Below are 25,610 nucleotides of genomic sequence, written 5' to 3' on the forward strand. Positions count from 1 at the left end.
AACAAGAAACAGATTCCCAAGGACTGAACAAAGTTAAAGATTTCTGGAACATCCCTCAGGGCCAGGACAAGTGGAGAAACTGGAGTAACATTGATTGTAGAAATAACAGCCTCATAACAACAAAAGCAGAAGCACTGAGAAGCATTTTAAAACAGAGGATGATCATGGTCACAGAGGGGCAGGATCAATTGAGATGGGGTAACAACAACAAAGGTACCTTCAATCTCAAAGAGGAAAAGTATATTCTCCTGGGGCTGGAGTCCTGTGTGCCAGAAAAATCTTGGAGGCAACTCTAGTCTCACCAAGGTTGGATGAAAATCAAGCTCATTGTGTGGCTAGTGCACCATAAGAAAATTCTGACTTGGGACAATATTAGAAAAAGGGGCGTCTTGGGGCCTTCTAAATGTCAACTTTGTGAAGAGTAAGAGGAGACTATGGAGCACATCCTCAACTGCTACTCTTACACCACATGGTTGTGGAATTCCTTTTCTAACATTTTCCAACAATCAGATAGGGACAGAGAGAGCATCATAAATACCCTAAACAATTGGCGGAGGAGCTTTCAAGAGAATGAGGCGCTTAATCGAGCATGGGCTTTTACTCCAGGATTCATTATTTGGAATGTTTGGAAAGAAAGAAATAAGAGAATCTTTAAGAACGAAAAAGCCAACCCTCAGAAGCTTTATGATTTGATTCTAAAGTAGATAAGGGAAACAGTCAGCACCACAGTGCACAATATCCCAGAGATTCCACCCTCAACAATGGAGCTGAGAACACTCTGACTGCTGGGATTGCACAAGATCATTCCGCAAGGGCTTGGAAAAAAGAAAACGACAATGAATACAGAGAAAGAGTGTTGGCAGCCTCCTCCGAAAAACTAGCTGAAATTCAATATTGATGCAGCCTCCAAAGGTAATCCAGGATCAGCTGGGTTTGGAGGAGTTTTAAGGAATCTGTTATCACTCAGGTTGTTCCCCAAAGTTGTAAGAAAGGGAATACAGCCGAGGTAACCACAGACCAATCTTTTAGATACAGATTCTAGCCAATCTGCATCCAGAGAGGGCTCTCTCTTTATGATTTAGCTTTGTTTTTAAATGTGTTAGGCTAGTTATGAAGTTCAAGGGTTTTGTTTTGAGTTTGGATGGTGGAATTCAATAGAGCAGTGAGGCAAACAGAATAGTTCAGTCCATTGGGCATGCTAGAGTCAAAGAATGATGGCTTTTTGGATTTGGTTTCTTAACAAATGATGGTATTACAGAGCAAGGTAGTCAAACAAGGAGCAAAGATAGGTTGGAATCGGACGGAATGAAAACAAGGGATGAAGGGCATTAAGCATCCTTCAACATATTGCAAGAAAAAAAATGGATGATTACTGGTAAGGAGTAGTTAAGAATTCCTTAGCAAATAGTCAATATGCAAGAACCAAGAAGCAGGAGAAATTAAGAATTCGCTACTTTTATTAGTTCTGAAGAAAACATAGAGAATAATAAAGATTGAAGACAGAGTGCAGTTTAAGCAAATTCTAAATTAATCCTTTTCTTTACCATTCAGATTATGAAACACAAATGATATAGTAAACAAGAAAATTGTAAAACATGAGATATAGGGGACTTATTGATCCGGAGTCCAATTCAAGAATTCTGTGACAAGTCTTTTGCATCAATTCTTCATCCAGTAGGCCAAACAACAAATGGTTCCAACAACTTTTTACTCCAAAAAATTTCAGTATTACAGTAAAAAACTATGAACCACCAACCCCAAATACTTTGTCTGGGGGGGTATTTATACAAAAATATCAAAATATATTACAAAATATCTGATAGAAATAATATCTAGTGATGACTAATCCCTTTTTTACAAAAGATAGAGACAAACAGTCTCGAAAAGAGGGAAAAGATGAATCGATGTTGTGTTGGATGTTCCATCTCCGTCGGATGTGCTGGAGGTAGGCTCTACGAGTTGGTTTACAGCTGTCTTTGATTGAGACTCTGCGCTGGCTGCTTTTTCATTTCCATACATTCTTTGACCTTGATCAAATATACTTTGACACACTTGAGCATCATTTATCTCTTCTTATCTTTATCACGGAACAATAGCCCAAAATGTATGTTTTACCCGAGAGAAATTTACAAAATCCCCAACATGTCTTCCCACCATTGTTGCTCTGGCAATTTATGTATGTGAAGTTTCCTCAAGGTTTCATCAGCGTCTGTATATTTGATAAAATTAGGCTGCAGCTGAAAAAGATGTTTTACCTCATGTTCAATATAAACTAAGTTCTCCAAATTATCATAGAGACTTTGGCCTGTGGGGAGTGCTTTTACTCCTGAAGCACTTGTTGATGAATTAACTTGATCAATAGCATATGTGTTCAACTTATGTACATAATCTGTGTGTTTCATAAGCCGGTCATTATTTCCTAAAAGACTTGGTAGCCCTTTATTCTGCAAAACTGTAAACCTTTCCATGAAAGAATTAATTTCCACTTGCATATCCTGGCATCTTTTTTCCAAATTCTACATTAAAATTCTCTTGGTTAAAACTTTTTTGATTTCCAAAATGGTGCCTATCCTGTCTGGGAGGCCAAGTTGTTCCAGTTGTTCTCTATTTCTGTAATTCAAAAAATGTATGAGCCAGTTGGCTTGATCAGGCATTTTTCCTAATAAAGCTCTTGATTTTTTAATTTCTCCATGTGCCACATTCACTAAGTCAACCTGCTCATAAATAGTTTGGATAGATGGCCAAACATTACTTAGGGATTGATTGATGTTGGTCCAAAGAATTCCTTTGATTTCTGCCAAAGGTTAATCCAAAGTGAGATCCTTCTCTAATGCTCTCACTTTATTCTCTAATGCTTTAACCTCTCTTATTTTCTCTGCCACACTTATTTTGGATTTATCATAACTCTTTTCTACTTTTGCCAATTTTTCCTTTACTTTTTTTAGTTCTGACACTTGGAGTCTCAATTCTTCCATGGCCTTTATCAATTCTTCTGTGCTCATATTAGCACTGCTGCCTGGTGCTGCTCCTGTCGATGATGTACCTGTGATTACCTCTGTTGCGACTGCTGGGACATTTGGGGCCAATGCTGATTCAATTGTTGAGGGGACTACAGTTGTGACTGTAGGGATTGCCTCAGGTGACTGGGAGGTTGACTCTCCCTGCTTCTCTTTTAATGCTTTTTCAAGTTCCTTCTCTGTATCAGTTAATCTTTCATTAAGTTTCATGAGCAGGTCCATCATGTCTTCTTCTGATTTTTTTCTCTATATTTTCTGCAGTCTGAGGGTGCCTTGAAGGAGGTAGCTTCAACAGTTTCCTTAGGGCAGCAATGTCATCTTCCTTCTTTTTTATTAGTGCCTTTACGCCTTTAGTATCTTCGGGGTCATGCCCCAGCTCCATGATGATCTCTTCCAATGTTTTGATTATGCTATCCTTGGCCAGAGAAGAGGCTTTCTCCCAACACAGCTGAGCTGTTGTGTTGTCTAAGGAAATTTGTAACTGATGGGCCAACATTGCTTTGTCAGCCAGTGTAGAATAAACCATTTCTCTAGTTTGCTTGTGAAGTTCAATCTGGTCCAATGGATGAATGTCTTTGGCTAGGACCTCTAAGTTTGTTCTGATGTAATCTACTGCAGACTGGGGTTGTTGTACCTTTGGCTTAAAATAACTCATTTAACATTTTTCCTTCTTTAATGTCATAGGCAGACATTAACCTTTGCTGGTTTGAAGGGCCATCTTCAAGTATTGATTGTACATATGAATCCTCATGGGATCATTTTTAGCTTTGATCTCTATGAAAGTCCATTTAATGTTTGAGGTCTATTTTCTTTGGGGCCTGGTGGACGATACCTCTACACTGTTCTACCTTTCTAGCTCCTCTCTATGTGAGCTAGTTGATGTATCCATCACTAGGGAAGTCTGTTGGCTGACTACCCTCTCACCTCTTAGACTATCTGTTGTTTTTTCAATGATTTCCTCTTCTGACAAAGGATTTAGCCTTTGTCTTTTTGCTCCTGGTTGCTCAGTAGGTCCACTAATAGGTGTGGCCTCTTCTCTGTCTCTTTTCTTGATTTTTTCCTCATTTAGAGGGGTTTGTAGTGCTGGGATTTCTGTTGCTTTAGATTGAGTTGGAGGAATTTGTACTTGTTCATGTTCTTTGGACCCCCCTGGCTGATCAGTCATTATTGGTTGCTTTGTAGTTTCTACCTCTTTTCCCTTTGAAGTCCCTATGACCGATGCGCTGGTTCTATGTGCAGGCTGCTAAGAAGTTTCAGCAGAGGATGTCCCAACTCCTGATTGTTGAGGCCACATGAAAGATACCTGTCCAAAAGAGTCCAACTCAAGGGTTTTTTCAAGATATTTCATAGCTTTTTCCATCTTTTCTTGTTCACTAATTTCCTCTATTAATGTCCCTTCTACCCATTCTTCCTTATTTGCATACTGTTCAATTTCTAGGATCCTATGATGTACATACACTGGTAGCCTGTTTCTTACCCTTCTGTCACTTATGAAACTACATGGGTCATATGGCACCCACTGAAAACTCTTCTTGAATTTAAGGTGGTCTTCTAATATCTTTTCAGCATCTTGCCATGCATCCCTAGAATGGATAACGTAAGGGCCTAACTGATTTTTGATTCTCAGCTGAGCCTTCTTCTTTATATTACAAAAATGGGTTAAGTTTGCATTGATGAGTTGCCTGAAATATTCTAATGCAAATAACCCCATGGGCACATATCTAGGCAACTTGAATGGGCATAGTTCACATCCATATATTCTGACTTCTATGTGATTCTGGTAGAGGTACCAGTCACCTATCCTGTATTGTTTGGAAAGCTGCAAAATCTTCTTCATATCACCAGTGATCCTAGGAGGAGGAGCTCCTATCAACAGAGGGGAGGCTAGGTGTATAAATAACTCAATGATTTCACTATAGGTACATGGGGAGTCATAGTCATGGAAGATTGAGTTCCAAAATATCACAGACCTCCGATTTCCTTTTGAGTCTAATTTCCTAATGGGAAATGGAAAGTTGTCTGGCTGATAATATAACAACAAATGGTATATATAAGAAGTGTATTTGAAAACTCCTTCTCTATCCAAATTCAGGAATTGGTCATGGATTTTGTTGGCTATAAAAGTGGCATAGTCATACTTGACAGCAGGGGGTTGTCCTGGAGTAAAGATAGATAATAGAACCAGGGTGATATCATCCACATATTCACTGGATCTAAATCCCAAGATCAAGGATATCATGTCAAGAATGAGTTTTCCAGTCTCAGTGAAAAAGGTGCGCAAATAAGGAGGAGGGCCTTTAGGTTGGTGCGTTGGTATCATGAACATCTGGGCAATGCGAGTTATCTCTGAGTTGGGCAATTGAGAAGATTTTTCAAGCAAAAATCCCATGGAGAGACGAGCAAGGGGCTCAGTGGAATGGAAATGTATCATCTCATTGATGGATTCAGCAGTTATGGAAAAAAGGACAGTTTGGGAAGGTGACATAACTGCTCTGTGGACAGGGTCATAGCTGGCACAACATTGGTGAATGATATCTAGGAAAACATGGACTGAGGGAAGAAAGTACATGGGAAGGTTTGATTCCCATAGTCCAAAAATGTCAGAGTTGCTTAGATGACTATATTTTTTTTGGCAGAAGGTCTGAAGATGATTCTTGTCACCAGTTAAGTCTTTTATTTGGAAATCTCTATTGGCCAAGGGTAGATAATTCAAGTCTTTATGAGGTGCATTCATGGGTGCGACATTTAGGGCTATGGGGGCTTCCATGTTTGGTTCTTGTGTATTCAAACAGGAATTTGGGCTTTCTGTGGAGAATTGGACTAAACAGTAGGTTTAGGAGTCTTTTATGGACTAAACAGACTGATTTCAACTCAAAGTTGGCTTTCTCAGGTAGAATTCTCTGTGGAAAAGTGAAATTGCAGGTTTGCAGGGTAAAAACGGATAAATACCTGGATTGCGGAGGTAAAACTACGAATTTGCAGGTCGAATGGCGGACTGCCGAGCACGACGCTGGAGTTTCTTGGCCGGGTGACAGGCTAACTACTCGAATAGTCGACTGGATGTATTTTGCATGGAGCACAGTTTGCAGAAAATTGGGGCGAAAATGACATTTTATCGTTTATTTAACGAAAATCGATTTGGCAGGTATTTTTGGCATTTATTGAGCGGATGACGTCAGCATGACGGGACATCTTGTCGCGTAGCGGAGGGTATGGGATGGTGACGTGGCAGTGATGTGGCGGATGGTCAATGGGAGGGCGGTAAGTGGTTTACCCCGGACCGCTTATGGGCTAAAGTGGTTTCGGACGAGAGGGCCGCGAGCAGCGTGGAAGTGCGACATGCGTCCTGGTACGAGCAACGATACCGCCAATCCCCCGGACATTAAAGTGCAGTGGTGGAGGGGGTCTCGAAATGATCTACATCCATCGGATGCGAGGGCTGAGATCGAACGATAGGCGCTCTCCTAAGATGGCATGTACTTTAAGCGGTGGGACCAATGTAATTAAACCACGGTTTTAATGTTTTCGGGCGCGATATCATTGGTTGTCGGGGTTTATTTAAGTTAGGTTATTAATTAACCAAATGTTAATTAACCCTTTGGATGGTGTGTAGCGGGTTATTAATAAATCCCAAATGGATCTATTAATCCCCTTAAAAATAGTGAATATGGTTATATAATCGGGGACGGGAAATATTAATAATTGGGGTTTTTATTATAAATATAATACGGGAACGGGTAATGGGGTGGGATTTAAATAATAATGTTAAAGTTAATATGTAAAAATGAGTCTAAAAGCGCTAAGTCACAATGTTTAAAAACTTAGGCTAAAAGGGAAAAATAGGGGTTTATAAAAGAAATGAGGCCATTTCTCTAAGTAAAAATGGGGTTTTACTTAGGCATCTGATGAAAAAGGGAATGAGTGACCTTAAGGAGATTAAGCAGAGCTTAATACCTTGGGGGAGATTAGTAAATGATTTAGGGAAATAGTATGAAGGGAGATTAGTCATGCTTTGCTTGAGTTACTCCAAAAATATAAAACTGCCATAGTACCTGTGATAAAGGTAAGATTATCATTCTGAGAGACAAAATCAATCACAAGTCTCTTTCTGCAACATCAAAACTGCCTACCCAGCCTACTGTACCTAACATTTTTTCTTCTTTTTCCATGGGTGCATTTGGACTAGCAACCCTTTATCAACCTTTCTTTTCTTTACATGATAAGCCTATCTAATCTGCACTTATTACATCCAAGGGCTCAGTTTAACCAGTTGACCTCCTTTACTTCTCTACCTATCTACTTATCTGCCAAGTTTAAACAGTTTGGACAGATTTTTATTCTCTATCTCTAAACAGGAAATTCAAATATGAAGTAGCCAGGATTAAGTTATTTAGCCATTCATCAATTGTGGAAAAAATTTCAACAAGTTGTACATGATGCTTTATTTGCAGAAACATGAAATAATAGTGGCATTTGGACTTGCACACTTTCCTAGTCATTTTCATTTGGGGTTCATTTCTTTTCATTTTTTCTTTTGACAATTTATCTTTTCACCCTTTGATTTTTCTTTTAGGGTATACCCTCTTTACATTTTTTAAATTTTTTGATTTTTTGAGAATATGGAAAACCTTTGCAACAAGAAAAGGTATGCACATATTGCAGAGCTAGTCAAGTCAATCATGAAATATGACACCTATTGGTATAGGAGCATAACAGAATCAAGAGGGAAGAATCATATTAATATTCCATAGCCATTTAGGTAAAGCTACCAATAACATGGCGGAACTAATGGCTATGGAGTAGGGCCTAGAGATTCTTATTAAAAATCGTAGCTCAAATGTTATTATAGAGGCAGACTCAGAAATCACCATCAACTCTATAAAAAGAATCATTTGTGGATCCAAACTGGAGAAAGTCTCAAATCATTGGAGACTAATCCAGGTTTATCAAAGGATTCAAGCTCACCTTCAAAGTTTGGGATCTGTTAGTTTCAATCATGTGTGCAGAAATGCTAACAAGCTTGCAGACATTCTAGCCAACCAAGGGGTTAACAATGAAGATTGCAGGATGGTGAAGAAGTGGCAGGATCTGCCCCAGAATCATTTAAAGGTTCTTTGCTATAACCAAGAGGTAGAGGACAGTCAGGTGGTCCGTAGTAGTGGGAGGGTTTCTTGCAGAGGTGAAGCATCCCCAGTCAATGATTCCACAGCCTCTTGATTTTCCCTTTGGGCGCCATTGGTTCGCGGATTGGTTTGAGACAATCCGTTTCGCCTCTTCAGAACATTCTCCGGTTATGGGTCCTTCGTTAGAATGGAAGTGGCGGTAGAACTGTTCATTCAGTATAAGATTCAGTTTTCCCTGCCGGATTCGCGTGAAGAGCTTGGCTGGTTTCGTTCTTTTGGGGCAAACAGATAAAAGAATGGCCCTGGTGGATAATGGCAGGTGGTTTATCTCTTCTTCTATAATCGTCAGTGTTTGGCATAAGTTTTCCCCAATCCAGGAAAATGCTTTAGTAAATAATCGTCGGCAATGGAGTTGGGGGCTTCCGCATCCTAATTCCTATGGTCAGGCGAATATTCAGCAGGAGGAGCGGTATTCTAGAGATCACACCGCTTTCCATTAGAAAGTGGTTTCAGAGTATGGGCGGAGATTCCATATAAAGAGTGACACATGGTGGTGGGACGGTTTCGAAAACCACCCTCATCGCGCCTTAAAGTTTGGTGCCTTTTTGCTATGTGACATCAAGCACAACCGTCCGTTTTTTCTTTGCCATCTGATGGTCTGGATGGTCCGAGTGGTTTTGTGGCGTGGAAGTGGTTTTCGCAGCCCCAATAGGCGGGAAGTGGTTTTCCCCATTCGAGAGCGATCACAATCATTGAGCTCCACATGGTGGTGGGGTCAGGAGGAAAACCACCCTCATCGCAAGTTATCTTCCGTGCTTGTTGACCGGGCCGATATTAATATACACCGTCGGCTGGCTCTTGGGGCTTCAGCGGTCCTGATCTCCCTACAGGTTTGTGGTCCCGGGTGAACAGGCATGCGGCACTTGAGTTCTTTTTTGGACTGTTCTGTCTAACCCGTGAGGACGATTCTTAGTTTGAGATCGCGGGCGTTGGTGCCCCTTTTCTGGTTGATCGCCTTGAGTTTTACGACTCCAAGTCCATACTCATTTATTTTTCTTCTTTAGAAAGGTTAAGTTTGTTGGTAGGGCGCAAGGAAAAGATTTTCTTTAGTTCTTTTCCTTTGTCCACGACCTTGAGGGTTGTGTTGTAACTCTATGTACTATATTTCTTGATTAATGAATGGGAAGGTCTGACTCTTGCATTAGCAAAAAAAAAGGGGGGCTAAGGGGAAAATCAAAAATTCATGTTTCACCTATTTTAGAGGAAAAAATCCCACGCCTGTGAGACTACGATGTTACACATGGAATGTAGCTAAACCACTACATCAGGGCACTAGAAGTGCAGTATAGAGGTTTAAAGGGTGTGATCGGCCAGCATATATTGTTTTAAGAGGAGCAGGTGGTGCATTCAAGGCACAGGATGGGTCAATTCGAAGGAAGATCACTAAGACTCGGGTCCGAGTGTCAGCACCGAATGGAGTAAAGGCAGAAAATACAGTGGTCTATGAAATAGTGTAGGAGGCCATACCTTAGCTAGAACAACTCTAGGAAATCGAGATGATCACAGGATGGGTGAGGATATCTTTGTGTATTTTTTCCTTGAGGTTATTTACTATGTTGTACTGTAAGGTGTCTCCAATCTGGAGGCATTCAACTCTGTAATATTTTTTGAGGCCACAGAGCCAATTAGGAATGATATAGCTAGTCGACCAGACAGCTGAGTAGGGACCTTAGATATTTTGTGTAATAAATGTTCTTGCTCCTCTCTCCAGATAAATAGAGGAATGAAAGACTTAGAAAAGGTTCAGAAATTCTAGAGAAAACATTGCATGTTATAATTTCAAACTGTATTTCCTTTGCAATACAAATCTTTTCAGAATATCAAGGAAATAGTGGTGATTCCCTCTTCAAAGGATTACAATATGTGTTCCCCTTTGTCTAACTCATTTTATGTTCATGCTTCTTCCCGAATTCATGTAATTATTGTTGCTAGATGTGTTTCAAGCTCCCTCACAGATTCATTAGTATCTATATGTTAATACAAATGCCTGTAATTGTTTAATACATTAATTTTTCTGAACATTGTTTGTGTATATCCCTGTGAGGACTATTGAGATTAGATCTTTAAATATTCAACACATGAATCATAGATTTCAGTTCTCCCTTCATTCATTATTTCAGCTTGTAACCCAAATAAGCATAGAAATCTTTACTGCCCCAATCTATGTGTGTTGAATATAGAAGTCTTGAAGCATTATTCTCTATGTGATGGATTACTCCTCTCTCTTATCCTCTCTCACCCACTTTGCAAAAGATTATTAAGCTGTAAGACCTTGAAGCTCTTGGCCTCCACTATTTTTATGCTTATTTCTGAGATCTGAACTAGTGAAGAAGTATCACAAATCTATGTTTTGTTTCTTTGGATTAATGAACCAACCTATTTCCTATGCACATATGTATCCATAGATCATAAGTGTTGCCTCCAGTTTATTGTAAATAATTTGAGACACACCATTTTAGATGTGCCCAGGCACTAGCCTTGAAGCAATCCAAGCTTTTCGTTTGGAGATACAACACCGAGCAAGCACAAGTTGATCCCGTGACTTGGCTCACATGTTTATCTTGCATTGTCTTGGAAAACTACACAATCCTAGAGGGCAACCAGCCTTGCTCTTAGGAATTGCACAGAGTAGCCTGGCAGTCAACACTACTCTCCAAAAATGTGTAGAGCAGTCTACCATCATTTCTCTCCAGCAAAGCACAGAGCAATCTGTCACCACTGCTCTCTAGAAATGCACAAAGAAGTCCAACAGCCTTTCTCAAAGAAATTGCGCAGAACATCCTAACACTAGGCTTGGGCTCAGGAATTGCGCTAACCTAGCTGGAAGCTTATCTTCAGCAAGGAAATTGTGCATAGCATGAGAGGTAGCCAGAGCCACTTAGCCCAGAAATTTCATAGAAGCATTCTTCAGTTTGTTGTCTGATGCATGCGTCGACAAGTTTCTCGGTTCCCTCAAGAACAATGCAATCTTCCCATGCATGCATGGCATCCTTTCCCAGAAAAAGTAAAAAAGAAAAAAAAAGCAAAAAGCATCCCTAAAAAATAGGGATCTATTTTTAGCACTGGGAGTTACATGCAAAGTCGATTTTAGAAACTTCCTCCAAAGTGTCACTTTTTCCTAGATTTGTGGCATGTGCGTCATAAACCCTAAATATTCTAAATCTATTTAAATGACACCCCAGATCTCATTCTACACACTCGATATTGGAGCTCTGGCATTCCTGAAGCATATAGGAACCTTCGGCACAGTCGGCACAACTTTTTCGGGTAAGTTTTTCTTTTCAAGTCTTTTGCTGCTTTTTCTGTCACTTTTATTTCCTTGGCTTGTGTGAGTGTTGTTTTTCATGTTTTGTTGAACAACCGATGGTGTTTTAGTTTTTTTTTAACTTGTATAAGTGTTGTTTCAATTTTTGCATTGTCTTTATTTAGTGTCGCATGCATAATATTGTTTTTGCAGTAATGGTCGCCACTACGGCGACCCTCTCCACTAGCTTCATTGTTCATTCATTTGACTGATTCTTGCATTGGTTTTGATTGCATGCATGATCATTCACTCTTGTCTGCACCATCCTTTTCTTACACTTTCATATCTATTCGTTTTCAAGTCACCCTTAGGAAGATCTAGGCTACCTTGACGTAGATCTTGCTTTCACCGGCATGATCCGTGTATTCCTAAACTCGAGGCTTAGCCTTGGCCCTAGGAATTATGCAGAGACTGCCTATCACTAGCCCCCAGTTGTGCTCTATGTTTTTCTGGGAGTCAATGCTCAGTTTTGCCCCCTAGGATTGCACAATGCACAGTCCCAACCAGCAGTCAAGCTGGACTAAAATGTTCATTACGCAGTTACAGTCCACATTCCGCCCATCTGGACTACTCTTTGTGTAGTTCTAGTCAGCAACAAGCTCACTGGAATCTGGGACTGCACAATGCACAATTTGAGCTGATAATCCTCGACCTCTCGAAGTCACTACTACACAATATTGCCCACCGATCACCCGGTTTGTTACATGAATGATCTGAGAAGTGCATTGTGTTTTTAAACTGACATTTTCTTGTCGTGAGTGTTCGCTTTCTCCCCAGGTACATCAATTGTTGAACAATCTCTGAGCAGTAGAGGCATCATGGTTTCCAAGAGAGCTGGATCAAAGGACACTGTAGAAAGTAGCACTGGAGACGTGGTTGAATAGGTGCCAATAAACTTGCCCATTTATGCAAGCACGTAGTTGTTCGAAGAGAAGGACATGAAGATCACATGGCAAGAGATAAAGGACATATTTGCATGCACTTTCAAGGAAGATATGGAAGATCGGATTTTATGCATCTGTGGTTCATTTCTTTTGAGTTAAGTCTCGGAGTTTCCACAGTAATAACCATATTTGTCAACATTTCAAATCCCAACAGAGATCCATCATCAGGACAATTTCGAACGCTGATAGAAGAAGAGCTTAGTGAGAGGATAAATATTTTTAAGATAATTTGAATTAAGGAGATGAAGGTCGGCTTAAAATTTTTATCTTACCTTTAATTTATATTTATAATAATTAACAATATTTAAAGTTTTTTATTATAATCTTTTAATAAATTGGTTTTTATTTTATTATTGTTAGATTTTTATTTAAATGAATAATGTTTGAATAATTAATTAATTAATTGAATAGATATTTTATAATTAAATTTTTCCAATTATTATATCTTGATTTAAAAGAAATTAATTAGTTAATTAATTAATTGATTAATAGATATTATAATAATAATTAAATACTAATTATTATTAATAATTAATAATGATAACTATTGTTATTATTATTATAAATAGATAATAATTATTTCTAATTTATTTATAGTATAAGATAAATTGTATTTATTTTTATTATTAATAATAGATGTTCAATACTATTCTAAATAATAATATAACTAATTTTATATTTAATTAATTAAATAGATATTAAGCTAATTATTATTGTGTCTTAACTCTAAAAGAAAATGATTGATTAATAAAATAATTAATTAATAGATAATAATTAAAACTAATTATTATTATAAATAATTTGTTTTTATTATTATTATTATTAAAAATAATAATTTTTATTTTTTAATTAATATTAGATTTATTAATTAGTAAGTATTTTATTATAATATTTTAATAAATTGTTTTGAATTTTATTATTGCTAGATTTTTATTTAGATGAATAATGTTTGAATAATTAATTAGATTTTATATAATTAAAAATTTTCTTGTTATTATATCTTAATCTAAAAGAAATTAATTAATTAATTGATTGATTGATTAATAGATATTATAATAATAATTAAATACTAATTATTATTAATAATGATAACTATTGTTATTATTATTATAAATAGATAATAATTATTTCTAATTTATTTATAATATAAGATAAATTGTATTTATTTTTATTATTAATAATAGATTTTCAATACTATTATAAATAAAAATATAAGTAGATTCTAGTGATAGGTGATGAATGGAGCTCTGGGCGATGGCGGAACCCTAACTAAACTGTGGGAGGATCCCATGGCGGTTTTGAAACCCTGACGCCTGACAACTAACGGCCTAGACTAAGCCCTCAAGGCTCACCAGAACGACTTCATTGCTACCTCCCTATTTTTTGGTTTACCTGGTGTTCACAGTTGTTGAGACTTTCGTTTCCCCAACAGTCGTTACTCTATTTACTATCAGTTCTGAGGATATGGAAGGAGCAGATATATCGACGTACCCTCATCCCCACGAGGTCAATAGGTCTCTCCAATGCACCGTGTCGGGTCTGGGACCTTTCGCTGCTTCTCGACAACCTCTATCATCCTCTACCTCCGCACTGGGCTGACCATCAACATCTGTGCCCCATCCCTCCACCATGCACATCGATGATGTTCCTAGGCTAGACTGTCCCCCTCTATCCCCCGCAACCCTAAACCTGTTAGGCTCTTGTCCGCAATCCTCGCCCTCCTTTGATGTGCCTCTCCTTGAGCTCCCCCACATCTCCACCCCGCCTAGATTTCCATCCATCTCTAGTACTCCTCTTTCTGGAACCATACCCTATACAAACCCTCCTCTCCCTGGAAACCCTTCGCACCCTGGTGGCTCTAACCCTAACCCTAGCATGCCCATCCGCTCGGGATGTTTCAACTCCCCGATCCCTACCCCTAAAACCACACCATCCACCCCTCAGATAGTGAACCAAGCCATCCGCGGACTGCTCAAGGAATATTCAACAACCTGACGTACAAAAAAGCTCAAAAAAGGTCAGTGTCTTAGGGCTGGAGACAGAGATATAAATCTTGCTCTGGGTGAAGATCTCTCGATGGGAGAAGTGGACGACACTGCCAAGAAGGTCCTGGTTGGCCATGTCTGTGGGCGGAACTACACTATTGAGAGGCTTTGGCTCTGGACAGAGGAAATCTGGGGATCCTTACTAAAAGACCTACCCATTATCTGTGTTCTGGCAAGGGGATGGTTTGCCCTACGATTCCACCCAGAGGAATACACAGATTGGATCCTATCCAGGTTCTGGCACATAGAACTTGCACCTATGTTGCTGAAGCGATGGGATCCACTATTCGATCCTAGGAGGGAATAGCTAGGGGCAGGACTAATATGGGTTCATTTGTCGGGCCTTCCACTGCAATACTAGACTCTTACCATCTTCAAGCGAATTGGGAACGTGCTTGGCACCTACTTGGATCATGATCAATCTTTTGAATCGATGAGGATCATGACCATGGCTTGAATTTTGGTACACCTAGATAGTCAGGTAGGGCTAGAGGAGAAGATCACCCTGCACTGGCATCACTTCGCACGCAGGCAAAACCTTGACTATGAAGGTGTGCACTTCCGGTCCAAATGCTGACATCTCTACAAAGATTTTCCTCTTCTCACGCCTATAAATTCAGAAGCTACTAAGGGTTCGAAGCATAGACAATCTGAAGAACTGATGGTGGACGTGCTACCCTCAGATCCAAATTTCCCAAAGGATGATGCTCGGAACACTATTCAGACATCCAGTGCCTCCTATATGCCACCTCCATCTCCTCTTATGACCAGATCCTGTTCTATGATAGAAGCATCTCCTTCATTAGGTATTGACTCTCCCCCTTTTTCCTCTGCTCTACATTTTAATCATTTATTTGTCTCTATGGTTACATCTGCATCCTCCCCATGTTTAATCATGTCTCCCATTTCATGTTCGATTGAGCCTCTGTTACCTATTTTCTCCACTACCCCATCAATTATATCTGAACTAGACGGGTCTCAGCTGCCATCTGCACCTACTCCCTTGAGCTCTCATGCCTACAATCTCTGCGCCCGATGGAAAACCACCCCTGATGCGTTGGGCCTGGGTATTATACCCTACCTTTCTGACCATAAGCCTACCAAAGGGAGACCATCCAAAATAGCGAAAGCCATTAAAATTGCAGGGGACGATGTTTTCCAAGATCGACAAAACACCATTAATTGGGTGCTTAGAGCAGTAAACACCCTTGATAAGGTTCCCCGATGAAATGGCTCTCCTTCAATTACAGACGCCTAGCCAGCCCCCCTAAAAAATTGGCCCTCAAGAGACTCTTAAGTAGCGAGCCCTGTGATATTATTTTCCTACAGGAGATCTTAGGGTCTTTTGATCTGATCATTAAAGCCCTTCTGGGCATCTTGCCTAAGTGGCACTTTCAAGCCCTTGACGCTGCAAAGCGGTTTGGGGGACTTGCCCTTGGAATCAACCCTCGAACCATCACAGTGATTTCTTCATGGCAAGGTCAAGGTTTTCTTGGTATGGATCTCTTTTCAGCTGAATTGGGAAAACAGATTCGTATAATAAACATATACACCCCCTATCAAAATAGACTGGATTTCTGGCAGTGGTTTCTAGATAACTCGATGATCACTCCCTCAACCATATTGGGGGGTGACCTCAACTTCTCCATTGGACACGAAGAATCCTGGGGTCATCACTCGCAACTTGATCCACTCTCGGATCAGCTGAGCTCTCTGTTGGATTAGCATGGCCTTATTGACGTTCCTATGAATAAGAAGATGCCTACTTGGCATAATAGAAGGACTGGTGAGGTAGCCTTGGGGACAAGACTCGATCAATATCTTATCCATGAAGACCTTCTGGTTACCCTCACAAAATATAGACAATGGGTGAGCTCAAGTGGCATATCTGAACATTCACCTATATATTTGGAATTGGCAGGAACCTTAACCAAACCAGACTACCTCAAGATGGTCTCAGACAACTGGAAATCCCATCCCCTTTCAAATGAGCAGAGGAAAGTTGTAGGATTCTGCAATAACCTGTACAATCTCAAGTAGCTATCCATTGATTGGGCCAAAAAGAAAAAATCTAGGCAGGAACTTGCCCTATTTGCCTTAGAAAACCAGATAGCCTTACTAACGGATGAACATGGTAGTGGCTTCAACTCCATCGAGTCAAAATTGCAACTAGTGGAGCTGGAAGCCCAGAGATCTAAGATCCTACTAGCCTGGGAAGAAACTTGGAGACTCAAAAGCCGGGCCATCTAGTTACAAGCTAGGGATGGCAACATTAAATTCTTCCACAAATTTTCCAATGGAAGAAAATCTAGCAACACGATTTGGCAAATGCCCTCGGATCAGGGATCGACGACAAATACTCATCCTCAGCTGACTCATTTGGGAATTGCTCATTTCAATCAGTTGTTCTAAGCCCATCCAGGTGCTACACTGGCTGATATCATCTGCATCACAGGGTACTTTCCCCGATTCATGGAACCTGACTTGCTGGAGGATCTCAATAAACCTGTCTCTTTGGGGGAACTAGAGAGCACTCTGAAATGGTTCAAAAGGGATAAAAGTCTGGGGCCGGATGGATGGCCAGTGGAGTTCTACCTCACCTTCTTTGACATCATTGGACCTGACCTTCTTGATGTAGTCGAAGAAAGCCGTATCCTGGGCAGAATGCATGAGCCAATAAACTCCACCTTCATAGCCCTCATACCCAAACTAGACTCTCCTCTATCCTTTAATGATTTCCGACCTATATCCCTCTGCAAATTCCTCTATAAAATTATAGCTAAGATCATAGCTAATCGTATCAAACATATCCTATCGGATCATATCTCCCTGAAACAGTTTTCCTTTTTACAAAACCATCAAATTCATGAGGCCATTGGCACGGCACAAGAGTTCCTCCACTCTATCAAGCTGAAGAAACTGAAAGGATTGATGCTAAAAGTTGATCTCTCAAATGCATTTGACCGAGTCTACTGGCTATATCTCCGAATGTTACTCACTCATCTGGGCTTCTCACCAGATTTCATCTAATGGATCATGTGTTGTATTACTTTGGTTTCCTTTGCAATTTTAATCAATGGATTTGCCTCCCACTCCTTTCGGGCTGAGAGGGGACTCAGACAAGGATGTCCCCTATCCCCCATACTATTCCTATTGGTCATGGAAGGACTCAGCAGAAAGATTGCCTCGGAGAAGAGTGCGGGGAGACTCATGGGTCTCAAGATAACAGACCAATGCACATTAACTCATATCCTCTTTTTTGATGACATCCTCATATTTCTGGATGGGGGCATACAGGACATCAACACCTTCACATGGAAACTGAGGTTATTCAGCTCTGCCACAAGGATGGATATTAATTAGGATAAATCCACCATCTCCCTATCAAGATGTACTCAACAGGAAACCATTCTTGCTCTTCAAAACTTCCCTTTTCAAATTCAGTCCCTGGAGGATGGATTGAAGTACCTGGGATTTAGGATAAAATCAGATGGATACAAAATAGCATACTGGACTTGGTTGATTGCAAAGATAGAAAGAAGATTAAATATATGGAGCCACAGACTACTATCCAGGGTTGGCAGATTGGTGCTTATCAAAATTGTCCTCGAAGCCACATCGGTTTATTGGATGTCCCTGGCTTGGATCCCACAAGGAATTATACTACGGATTCAGAGAATATGCTGCAATTTCTTATGGAAGGGGAATAAAGAGGGGAAACTATATGCTTGGGTCAAATGGAGTAGCATTGCTATCCCCAAAAAGTGGGGTGGGTGGGGCTTAAAAAACTTATCTGCCTTCGCCCAGGCTCTTGCAGCCAAACTAGGATGGCTACTCCTGAAGCAAAGGAGCCTTTGGTCAGAAGTGATCATATACAAATACATCTGGCCAATCCCGGCGCAGGATTGGCTAACACTACCATCTTGGAACAGGAAGGGTATTTTTATCATCTAGAGGCCAGTGTTAAATACCCTCCCCACTATTAGAAGGGGACTCACATGGAGAATTGGTAATGGAGGGTTTGCTCGTATTGGGATAGACCCATGGATTGGATGCGGGAACTCCCACCTTCTGCCACCGGATCTGATTACCCACCTGAACCAAAAGGATATCTACAACACAACACATATAGGGGACCCCAAAAACACATCTGTATATCAGCAAGCTTGGTTATCGGGGACGGCATGGGATGACATTAGATATCCCTGCTCTATGGCACTTGGAGTGGGGGACCTATTTGAGGGCCTTATCAGAATCTCATGTGAGATTAAGGGATGAGCCGGATGAGCTGCTCTGGGGACTAGCACAGAATGGGACCTATTCCCCAAAGGACGAATATATAACAATACATGCTAGACACAAGCCTGAAGTACTGAAAAGTTGGTGGCAGAATATTTGGAAGCTACATGGTCCTCCATGTTCCCGATTACTAATGTGGAACATCATTGCGGACAAAATTCTGACTAGAACAAACCTAACGAAACGGGCATTCCCGGGACCTATGTGGTGTGTTCTCTGCAAAGACAAGGAGGAAACTACCAATCACCTTTTCCTTACTTGTCCAACTTCTCAACATGTTTGGGCACAATTCCTTCATATTCTTAAGATAGCTTATTCATGGACCAGGGATGACACGAATATGGCCTAGAACAATTGGTGGGACATTGCAACACCCCTGAAAGCTCAGAACTTGCCTCTCATAGTGTCCTGGCGCATTTGGATTTTCAGAAACAACATTATTTTTTAGGGGAAACAAATTTTTTGGGCTCATATTATTCCAAAGATTTGTAAGAGCTACCTTGAAATCCCGGAGGAGACACGGGTCGCCCGGACAAGGCACATTACACCAGAAGTCATAGATAGAAAGAAACCCTGGGCCTATTTCGATGGTGCAGCTCAAGAACACAGTTGCGGCGGAGGCATCATACTTCACATATTCGAATTACGTTTTTACCATACTAGCCTAGGGCTGGGATGGCACTAACAATTACGCTAAACTCATGACCCTCTGCCATCTGTTACATTTCGCTACTTCCGAAAATTGCAGACAACTACATATATTTGGGGACTCTAAGATGGTCATAAACTGGTTCAATTTCACTACAACATGCCATGCATACTCGCTCAGAACAATTTTGGATGATGTTTTATTTTTAAAATCACAACATGATCTTGTTTCTTGTACTCATCTCTACAGGGAACGTAATGCAGCCACGAACAGGTTATCAAAAGAGGCAACGAATCATCCTTGAGGAGAATGGTTGATCAGAGAGCACACCCCTGCACAAGTCTATCAGTACTACCATAGACCGTATATAGACCAAGAAATATAGAGGGCAGACAAGCCCTAGTTTCAGCACTTTTTTGTTAATATTTATGAATAACTTTTGGATATGTAAATAATTATGTATATGAACTCTATCAGTATACCCGTTCAGGGGGGTTTTTGTAAGTTTTTTATCATTTCTGCAACATTTCGCGGATGACCATGGTCATTTTACAGCATATGCCAAGGGCATTTACAACATGTAATTTTCTATGCTAATGAAAATTACGATTTTTCTTTCTGGGAAAAAAAAATAATAATATAACTAATTTTATATTTAATTAATTGAATAGATATTAAACTAATTATTATCATGTCCTAACTTTAAAGGAAAATGATTGATTAATAAACTGATCAACCAATAGATACTAGTTAAAAATTAATTATTATTATAAATAATTTATTATAATAATAATAATAGTTATTATTATTATAAATAATATTCTATTATTAGTAGTATGAATAATTATAATTATTATTAAGAAAATTAATAATAATTATTTTTAATCTATTAATAATATAAGATTAGATAGTTATAAGGATAGAGGAGAAAACAACTACCTGATTACCTGTGAAGTATTGGTGGTTCTAATCCCTCTGATTAAAGGAATCCAACTTCCATTGATCTCAATACCATTGTCCTTCCATTGATCTCAATACCATTGTCCATGTTGAGATTTTGTGGATGTTTTATAATTTCAAGAGCCTCCCTAATCTTTTGTTTCTAATATTTTTCTTCTCTTGCGATAATTGAGGCACTCTCTAGACAAACCTGGTGCTTTATTTTTTAGGAGTGCTCCATAAGGGCAAAAGTACGGGACCTTCCATTCTTAATATTTGCTCCATGTTCTTTTAGCATTTACTTCAAAGAAAGACCTGTTTCACCAATGTAACTTTTTCCACAAGAGCAATCAATTTTATAAACCTCCTTGAGCTAATGTCTATCAATATCATCCTTCACAGACCTCATACCTTGTTTAATTGTTCCAGTTGGTAAGAACTATGTGACTATGTCTTTCCTTCTCAAGATTTTGGCAATCTTATCTGTCACCCCTTGAATATATGGTAGGAAAACTCTACCACACTGAGGTAGGTCTTGGGCCTTAGGCTCCTGAGATAACACCTTCCTTTCCGCTCTCTCTATAGCTTTCTTAATTTCTTTTTCTTTATATCCTATACCCTTAAATACCGAAGATAAATTCTCCTTCTCTTCCTCGAGATGCTCAAAGTCAGAAATTCGAAGGGCTCTAATGGCAAGAGTGTTAAGAACACCAAACTTCTGGGACGGGTGATGGTAGGATTCAAAGTGGAGGTAGCTTTCTATGTGAGTTGATTTCCTAAATATTTATGTCCTAAAGAGCCATCCTCCTTCCTGATGATAAGAACGTCTAAGAATGAAATACTATTGTTTTCCTCTAGCTCCATGGTAAACTTTATCTCAGGAGAGATAGAGTTCATGTGCATAAAAGACTTATCAAGCTTTGGCCTACCATGAGTCCATTTTAGGTTGGTATCATCGACGAATCGTTTCCACCAAGCTGGCTTCAAAGGGTAAGATTCAAGGGGTTTCTTTTCAAAGTATTCCATGTATAAGTTGGCCACAATTGGTGAGAGGGGTGATCCCATTGCCACCCCAGATGTCTGGTAAGTTGGCCATAATTGGTGAGAGGGGTGATCCCATTGCCACCCCAGATGTCTACTAAGTTGGCCACAATTGGCGAGAGGGGTGATCCCATTTCCCCCAGATGTCTGCTAAGTTTGCCACAATTGGTGAGAGGGGTGATCTCATTTCCACCCCAACTGTCTGGTAAGTTGGCCACAATTGGCGAGAGGGGTGATCCCATTGCCACCCAGATGTCTACTAAGTTGTCCACAATTGGCGAGAGGGGTGATCCCATTGCAACCCCAGATGTCTCGCAAGTTGGCCACAATTGGCGAGAGGGGTGATCCCATTGCCACCCTAAATGTCTAGTAATTTGGCCACAATTAGCGAGAGGGGTGATCCCATTTCCACCTCATATGTTTGGTAAGTTGGCCACAATTGGTGAGAGGGGTGATCCCATTGCCACCCTAGATGTCTACTAAGTTGGCCACAATTGGCGAGAGGGGTTATCCCATTGCCACCCCAAATGTCTGATAAGTTGGCCACAATTGGCGAGAGGGGTGATCCCATTACCACCCCAGATGTCTGATAAGTTGGCCACAATTGGCGAGAGGGGTGATCCTATTGCCACCCCATATGTCTGCTAAGTTGGCCATAGTTGGCGAGAGGGGTGATCCCATTGCCACCCCATATGTCTGCTAAGTTGATCATAATTAGCGAGATGGGTGATCCCATTGCCACCCCAGATGTCTGCTAAGTTGGCCACAATTAGCAAGAGGGGTGATCCCATTGCCACCCTAGATGTCTGCTAAGTTGGCCACAATTGGCGAGAGTGGTGATCCCATTGCCACCCCAGATGTCTGGTAAGTTGGCCACAATTGGTGAGAGGGGTTATCCCATTTCCACCCCAGATGATTACTAAGTTGGCCACAATTGGCAAGAGGGGTGATCCCATTGCTACCCTAGATATCTGCTAAGTTGGCCACAATTCGCTAGAGGGGTGATCCCATTGCCACCCCAGATGTCTTCTAAGTTGGCCACAATTTGCGAGAGGGGTGATCCCATTGCCACCCAAATGTTTGCTAAGTTGTCCGCAATTTGCGAGAGGGGTGATCCCATTGCCACCCCAAATTTCTGGTAAGTTGGCCATAATTGGCAAGAGGGTTGATCGCATTGCCACCCCAGATGTCTGGTAAGTTGGCCACAATTGGCGAGAGGGGTGATCCCATTTCCACCCTAGATTTCTAGTACGTTGGCCACAATTGGTGAAAGGGGTGATCCCATTGCCACCCCAAATGTCTGCTAAGTTGGCCACAATTGGCAAGAGGGATAATCCCATTGTCACCCCAGATGTATGATAAGTTGGCCACAATTGGCGAGAGGGGTGATCCCATTTCCACCCCAGATGTCTGATAAGTTGGCCACAATTGGCGAGAGGGGTGATCCCATTGCCACCCCAGATGTCTGCTAAGTTGGCCACAGTTGGCAAGAGGGGTGATCCCATTGCCACCCCAGATGTCTGCTAAGTTGGCCACAATTGGCGAGAGGGGTGATCCCATTGCCACTCGTGATGTCTGCTAAGTTTGCCACAATTGGCGAGAGGGGTGATCCCATTGCCACCCAAGATGTCTGTTAAGTTAGCCACAATTGGTGAGAGGGGTGATCCCGTTGCCACCCCAGATGTCTTCTAAGTTGGCCACAATTTTATGAGAGGGGTGATCCCATTTCCACCCCAGATGTATGCTAAGTTGGCCACAATTGGCGAGAGGGGTGATCCTATTTCCACCCCATATGTTTGCTAAGTTGGCCACAATCAAGATCGTCAAGTCTATGTCAATATTCATAAATCAGGCTTCTACAGGGTTGCATGCAGGTGCCCTGCCCTCCCATGCACGGATATCATTCACTAGGTTTCTCACATATTCATCCCGAGACGATGACACTGAGAAATGCTAGTGAAACACAAATTTCCACCTTCACGAAGGAAAACTACCCTCATATGTATCACTTGTCGCAACCGATGAACTACATGGATGCACTGTTCTTCACTCCCAACAACAATGTGAACTCAAGAGATATCTTGATGCATTGGGTAAAAGAGTCATCGATGTTCAAGATGACACCCAACCAGGTCTACAAGATGAAGTCACTCAGGAAGGCTTACCAACTCTTGGTCATTTTTGCATGTCGCTATTATGGTCAAGAGAGCACGGAGACCTTCCCACAGAGTTGGGTTGTCAGGTTGGTTCAATTGGAAAATGAAGGAAGGATTTTCAACTAGTCAGACATGTTGGCTCTTTAGCTAAAATTCCATGTGTCAAATGCTTAGAATCTGCCTAAGGATGAACAAGAAAGATTCTATATGTTTGCATACCTGCTTGATGCAATCTATGCCCAACATCAGTTCCCTGGCATGGGTTGGACATAGACACCATTAGAAGAAGCTATGAATGTTTATTGCGAGTTTCTCTCCAAGTGTAGCTGCCGAGGAGCCATGACGAGGTTTTCTGACCACTTCATCACTTCGTTGTACAAGATAATATCTGAATAGGACCCACCTTGCATGTCCCTAGAAGCGATGCAGGCATTTCTCAACGTTGCAGATTGGTATGCCTCATGTGGTGGAACCTTCATTAGGATGTTTCGTGCGGAGAAGCCTCCGCATGAGTTACCAAGGTTTTCCATGGACAAGTTGGTCATGCAAGAGGTTCCATACCACATCTCCACAAGGTTAGCAGCAGAACTGCACAGGAGGAAGACGGGACCATGGCCTACTCTTCATTTGTGGATTGGGTTGTACGAGATCTGTACCTTGAAAGATGCAGATGTCAAGACCAAGGAATTGAAGAAGTTCAGATTCGGCACTAAGAGTTTCAATCTGTATGATCTACACTTCATATGCAAGAACCACTGTGTGAAGGTGTACTTCCCATGGGTCCACGAGGCATGTCATTGGCCAGAGGAGGATCCTTGGAGGTATTGTTATAACTTCTCTTGTATCAATTAACTGGTCAACATGGTTGTAGAATGGAAAGAAGCACTGCAGGCAGCACCACCATAGGAGGTAGCAACAACAGCAACAATGAGAAACAAATCGGTGTAGAACAAAGGCAAGAGGAATGTTGTTGAGAGCGCAGAGGCTGAGCAAAGCTACAAGTTCAAAGAAGATCCACTTGTTGAGAGGGTATCTTTGGAGATAGATGTGAAGAGGCGAGAATGCGACAGGAGAGTAGCACAAACAAATATGGAGAAGAAAATATTTGAGGAGACGGAAAGGAGATTGTAGGAGATAGAGAGTAGAACAAGAGCTTAGAAGGAGAGAGAATGAATAAAGGAGAAATAGGAATAGGAATAAGGACAAGGCACACTATCAGAGGAAACTACGTAGATAAAGGTTGAGACAGTAGAGTAGCCAGTAGATGATAAATAGGGTGAGCAGGTGCAGGTTCGGGAACTTTCTCAGCAAGTTGAGAAGTTGGTTGAGGTAACAGACATGGAGATGGAACCAGAGCTAGAGGACCAAGACATTAATCTCATGCCAAGGGCATCTAAAGTCGTACCGCGGTCTCTGCCACCTCCAAAACCACACCCACTCTTGAGCAAGTAAGGAGAAGTTGTTCGCCTTGAAGATGATGCGGAGACAGATGTGTACAATCTGGCATTTGACGAGACACATAAAGGATTATAAAGACACGAATAAAGAGGCTCTCGAATGATCACACATCACCAACGCACACAGAGGAAAGGGTGATTGTACTAGATGTTAGAAGACATCTAGTTGCCATGGTTGATGCTTCTAAGGCTTATGCAGAAGCCACAAGTTTGATAGTCAAGTTCTTGATAGCAGAGAATGAATGGATGACAAAGGACTTACAAGAGACCAAGTAGAGAATAGAGCAGCCTGCAGGATCTTCTATGGCATAAACGAAGAAATAAATACTGGCAAAGATATAAACTTTGGAAGCTACAATGTGGACAGTGCATAATATATTCGTTACCATGTATGAAGTGGTTGTCCATCTATACAGTTTTCAACAAAAATACTCGCAGACAACACAAAATCTCAAATACATTCACACTGCTATTGTGCACATGCAAGAATGGAAAATGAGGTAGAAGGTAGCCTCGTTTTACTTGCACAAGAAGATGAAGCCACAAGATGAGCTAGACAAAACATGGATTCAAATG

This window comes from Pinus tabuliformis, chromosome 3_1 (genome assembly GCF_031772625.1).
Source record: "Pinus tabuliformis cultivar Carrire ecotype Pingquan chromosome 3_1, CPIR1, whole genome shotgun sequence".
In the NCBI taxonomy this organism is placed as follows: Eukaryota; Viridiplantae; Streptophyta; class Pinopsida; order Pinales; family Pinaceae; genus Pinus; species Pinus tabuliformis.